General features: G+C 37.4%; 1 long non-coding RNA gene and 1 pseudogene across 1 annotated transcript; both read left to right on the forward strand.

Moving 5' to 3' along the window:
* Positions 1-169: 169 nt before the first annotated feature.
* Positions 170-573, forward strand: LOC117537854. Its single transcript, XR_004567785.1, has 3 exons — positions 170-189; positions 272-343; positions 444-573. It is a non-coding gene; the product is annotated as an uncharacterized LOC117537854 (long non-coding RNA).
* A 1,519-nt stretch (positions 574-2,092) lies between these two features.
* On the forward strand, positions 2,093-5,039 carry LOC117537856 (annotated as a pseudogene).
* The last annotated feature ends 1,012 nt before the right edge of the window (positions 5,040-6,051 follow it).

Below are 6,051 nucleotides of genomic sequence, written 5' to 3' on the forward strand. Positions count from 1 at the left end.
CTTCATCAATTATATGATTATACAGTTAAAATAAAAGTCAGTTAATGGTATTAGGGTAAAGGTTGTATGCTCATTTTAGACTGTGTGTGTCTTTGTAGGTATAATAACCAGTGGATGATTGTGGACTAAACCACTTTACTCCGGGGAAGACTACATTAAAGAGGGGCTCGTTGTGCTGGAGCAGATTCCGTAAGTCCTTCATCATACATTATTTCAGCATTATATTATCATGACTTCTAAATAACCTTTTTAAAATATTTTAATGCTGTAGGGGAGAAGTTGTTTTCAAAGATAAAACTCAGGAACTGCTGGAGAAAGGGTACTGGGCAAGTTACAACATACCGTAAGTATGCAGTTTAAACGTTTTATGTAAACATGTATTTGGATGTGTTATAATTGTGTTACATGTAAAACTGCCTTTTGTTATATTTGCTCATATGTAGATACTATGAGGAAATATTCAATGCAAGTGGCTGCAATGAGCTGGTGGAGAAGTACGGCCCGTGGTTCTCTCTGGACCAGAATCCTCGGGCTCAGATCTTCAGAAGAAACCAGACAGCTGTCACAGATGGGACTCCATGATCCGCCTTATGAGGTACAAACAAACTCTAACATTATACTTTAAATATGTTGATAAAAAAAAGTGTTATCAATACGATTCTTTGTCTCTCCTCAGGTATAATAACTTCAAGGAAGACCCATTGTCAAAGTGTGAAGGCTGCAATCCACTGGAAACGGAGAGAATGCCATCTCAGCCCGTTCAGACCTGAACCCGGCGAATGGAACGTATCCGTTTGGCGCTTTGAGGCAGAGGTCGCATGAGGAACAGACATGAAGGTATTATATTTTCCCATTTATCTACTTCCCATATCCTCTGCCCATGCTTACCCCAACTCTTTTCTATGTGCTTGCTAAATCTGATGCATTGTGTGTTCCTGTTCAGATGACCTCCTACGGGATGTTTCGTGACTACGGTATGATGTGGCAGTGAGTGGACCAACATGGGACCGAGTGCCGCCCTTCCAGTGGAGCACTTCCCCTTACACAGATCTGATGCACATGGGGCACCCCGATACTTGGGCATTCAAGCCGATAAAAGTCACCTGGAATCCTTAGTTGTTTAAATGCTGAATATACGAGTGGCATGATCAATGTAAAAACTGCCGGCGGTTTGAAGTTTGGACAAGGGAAATTATACTTGGATTCTTTCTGACTCCACTTTTATGAACTCAATAGTCATGTTAATGATTCTCAGAAGAGTGGCAATAATATCCAGCAGGTATTACAGTTATGCACTATTTTCATAATTAAGCACACAAGGTATACAAATGTTTGCAATATGAACTACATATCTGATTTTCATGTTTTGTTTGCTTAATAAGTGTACCTATGCGTAAATCCCACTTGTTTCAATTGTGCTGCCATTTTCTTGAAATTGAAAAATGTTTTCACATGACCTCACCTTTCTTTTGAGAAAAACGCTAAGTTCAATAATACAGATAAAGAAGGTACTGTATGTCACTGTGAAGTCAAATGTCTTGATTAGTTTTCAAATAATTGTAATATAATGCCTTATATGATTTGGGTATTTTTTTCTAATTATTTTCTAAATAAAATACTCAGATTGTTGAGATGTAATGTCTTCATGTTCTCTACTGCATCATTTAAATTGTTATTGTGGATGTGTTCAAATATATGTTTGTCACTATAGCCAAATAAAATCATATCGTTGCAAAAACTAATACAATGGTAGAAGAAGTACTCAGATCTTTTATTTAGTTAAAAGTAGCAATACTACATTGTAAAAATACTCTGTTACAAGTAAAAGTCATGTATTCAAAATGTTAAGTAAAAGTGCAAAAAGTATTGACATCAAAATGTTCTTAATAATGAATAGCTAAAACAACTTTGAATGTAATTGGTTTTATTTGTATTTATTTTATTGAACTTTATTGAACAATTATTCCGATTAATCGAAAAACATCAGTATTCCTTACATTGATTTAAAACTGAGTGCATTATGAACGGAAAACAGAAACAAACACAAGATCACTCATTGGTTGTGAAAGCAGTCTGTCCGTCACGTGACCAGCCATGGTCGTCGTCATAGCATTGCACTGTCGTAAAGTGACAGCGCGGTCGTGTTGTTATCTTTGAACAGCTCCTTTAGCTGAACTTTAAACATGTTAAAATGTCGATCTTCTGTTCACTAACTGCACGTAACTCAGGAGAATACCGAAACTGTCGACGTGATCATAGGAGAATGCTTAAATTCAAGGTATGAAGTTTTCTGTTAGCTCGTTGGTTTGCAACATTACAAACATAACGGAGTAACCTAACGTTGCATCCAGTAATGCTATTTATCAATGGAGCTCGTTTGCTGATATGGTAGACAAGTTACACGTGTCCTATCGCTCTGTGGTGTGCACTCTGTAGTGCATTTATTTATATATACAATCTATGGTGTGGACTAGCTAAATTCTAGTTATTCCTCGTATCCCAAACATTGGTGGAAAGATGGTTTTCTGGGTCAATATTTGTACAAGTTAGACGGCATATGGCAACTTAAAGTCAGCAGTGTGTTTAAACTTGTTTTGGATTTCACTAAGCTTAAAATTAGGTAGGTAAAGGTTTATATAAACAAGTCCTGCAGAAACGCTAAATTATTCTGAATATGATGAAACAGTCCTGAACATCTTGCTTTAGTTTAGGTAATCAAATGTGCTGACCCGGGTCCAACAACCGACCAAAGTCCATGAAGGAGACCAACTTGTAGAAACGTCTCTAACTGAAGTGACTGACTTTGTTTACAGTTTTGCATAGGTGTAATCTGGAGTCTGATGATGGGCTTCTGGCAGCCGGGGACCAACCTCAGGGATTATGTATCCCAGAAATCCTCCATGGTGACATTTTTCCCTGGTCTGTTGACTCTGGCCATCTCCTTTATCCTGCTTCAGTTCTTACAGCTACACCCACACTGTTCCAAACCCCGACACAGTGAAGGTAAGGACTCACTTATTCAATTCATGATTGAGAGTGGAATTGTCTGATGTTCTAGCATGCAATCTGTTCACACAATCCTTTTAAGAGGACAAGTTATTGTGTGTAAGTAAAACATGATGTTGTGCAGACTGTGAATGCATGTTGCTTGTGTTTCTGTGTGTCTGGAACTGATTTGTAAATGACACACTTTATTCCTCTTTTAGGACTGGAACCATCTACTGTCCTCTTTTTCACAGCAACACGTTTTGTGTGCAAGCCAATGCAAGTTCGTCTGAGCTTGTCTCACCAGTGCCTTCTCCTCTGATGGATAAAGACAGTTTAGTTTCCTCAACAAAGACTCTCACCCACTTTGCATCTCAAGGTTCCTCTGTCTGTGACTACTAACTCAAACAGTGGCTCCCTGAAAAACCTTGCTTTACACACTGTCTTCAGAGCCAGTCAGTTACATCTTGGGGGTTAGTTTTCCACTGCATTGCTTTGTTTCAGAATAAAGTTAAAGCAGGTGAATAACCATAACATCTCACTCATGATCGATTGTTTTACTCTAAAGGAACGGAGAGTGTTGATGTGACTCTGGAGTTTATGACCGAAAACGATTCCTACACCTGCCTCACCATAAGGGCCCCAGCGCACCTCCTACCCATGAAACTGTAAGTTAATTCACCGTCAAGTTTCTAAGCTTTCCTAAATCACTATCTTTAGTGTAAACCGCTTATAGCACTCACTGTCACAATGATCAACCGCGTAGATGGATCAATAAGATTCCTATACATTGTTGTATTTTAATTAAACGCAGCACAGTCATTTGTTTTGTGCAGATTCTTTGGATAAAAAAAGTTTAAAAATCTGCTAATTAAATACAATTCCGTAAATAATAAAGCTCTGTTTTATTCTTTATATGTTATGAATATGCAAATGTCAGTAAAATGGGAATATGCATGAGTAATACATGAATTCATATTAATGTCATTTTCATTTACTTATGGTGATTAATGTTGACAAAGACAGAGCTTTCCACTGTACCTAGGAAAAATCGCTCCTGAATTTGTCATTTTTTTGTGTGCCTCTAATTTCATGCTTTTTCTTTAATTAAAGACTTCCGCCTGAGTGCCCAGAATTAAGAAAAACATTTCCCCGCTCCATGTGGAAGTGAGCGACAAGAAGCCTGCAGCATCACAAACCTGCTACAGCCTACACTCACAGGATGACCCTACACTCACAGTCATGTTAACACAGGTACAGGATGTCAAACATGAACAATATAACTGAGCCATCTCGACATTTTGTCAGTCATTCTCTACTTGTATTCTTTAGGACGAGCGAAACGTGGCAGTGAGACATCTGATGGAAGTCAGTGTGTGTCTGCTTGGAGTTTGTTTGGTACTCTGTGTCGCTGCCAGTCTCACACAGTCGCTCATACGCCGCCATCATTGGAATGGACTAGATATACAAAATGTAAGTCATTTCTTATATGACCATACCACTTTATATTGTATCTCTGGCTATGGTTATGCCATATGATTGAAAATCTACATACTGTATCGTAGTCTCTGCATTTGCTGTTAAATGTGCATATATTGTTTTACCTAACCTTATTGTTGACTTTTTTGTTTGCAGGAGCCCTTGATGGACACATGAATATTTGTTATCTGCTGACACCAAAGTAATTCATTTGAGAGAAGAGCGTTATGTGTCACTACTTTTTTTTAAGGCACATTCAATCGATTTCTATGGGGAGTAATATTCAGTGTTTAAAACAAATTGATTACAAACAGATTGAGTACATTGCATGCAGTGTGTTGTGCAATTTTGAAGACAGCCTATATTTTTATGTAGCACCCAGTGAGATGAGGATACCGCATTGAACATCTGCTGCATCAATGCTTAACATTTTTATGACATTTCTCAAAGGTTTTTCCTGCTTTAAGAAAGTGTGATGCTTAATCAGTAGAGAATACATGATACATGACAATGAAATGTTATACAATATCAAAGGGAGAAATAATTCTATTATATTACATATATTATAATTATAATAGAGGAGGAGTATTTTGTAATGGGATCCTGATGTACTCTTCAACTAGTAATGCCTACACTGTTGATTGGTCATACATTCCTATCAAGTCTAGTGCATTTTATACCATGTTTACGTCATACATTTCCGATGCATTCTGCCGAGGGAGAGCTCAGTGTTCTCCATGAGTTGTTGTGCATCCACCTGCAATGTGTTAGTGGGTGTCAAGAAAAACCCAAATTCCTGTTGCTCCTAAATTATTTCTAAGCAAAAACCTTTGTTTAGGTGGAAAAAAGGAATGTACCATGTGTTGCTATGATAAAACTATTTGTAATAACACTTCAAATAATGCACAGTTGTCACCTTGAATGTCAACCCTGCCATCAGTGATTTAATGCATTTGAGAATGATGACATGTCGTCGTTTAATGGGGTGTAAAAGCGCTTTGAGAGGTCGGACGACTAGAAAGGCGTAAAATGAATGCAAATTCATTTACAAAATATATACTGACATGTCCTACAGACTCACTCCAGAGTAGGCTAACTCTTAGAAAACAGATGACTGCAACCTGTTTTCTAACATTCTTTCTCCAGTGTTTGTAAGAGAATTAAACATTAAAATTGGAACATAAAAACTAGGTTACTATTGCTGTTATGGCTAGGGCGCTTCAACTTTAAGTGTCTTTTTAAAAGTAATCCACACTATTAATGTTACCCTTTAGGCTTGGGCTTGACTTGGTGCACACACCACAATATTGGTAAAGCACTGTGAAATTCATTTAAAAAACCTTACAAAGTTGTCTGCATCACCGAATGTTCCCTCTGGTGATCGAAAAAAGTGTATCTTTAGTGGAGTCCAGCCAAGACCATCAATGGAATATGTTGATCAAGTTAAGAGAGCTGAATTGGATTTACGGTTTAAATGTTTATTTAAAGAAAACTGAAATGTCCCTTACATTTACATTACAATTTCATTGGAGGTTAATGGTTTATTAAAGTATGAAACTCCTTCTGAACTATGATCTCTCAATATGA

This window comes from Gymnodraco acuticeps, unplaced genomic scaffold (genome assembly GCF_902827175.1).
Source record: "Gymnodraco acuticeps unplaced genomic scaffold, fGymAcu1.1, whole genome shotgun sequence".
NCBI classification, from domain to species: domain Eukaryota; kingdom Metazoa; phylum Chordata; class Actinopteri; order Perciformes; family Bathydraconidae; genus Gymnodraco; species Gymnodraco acuticeps.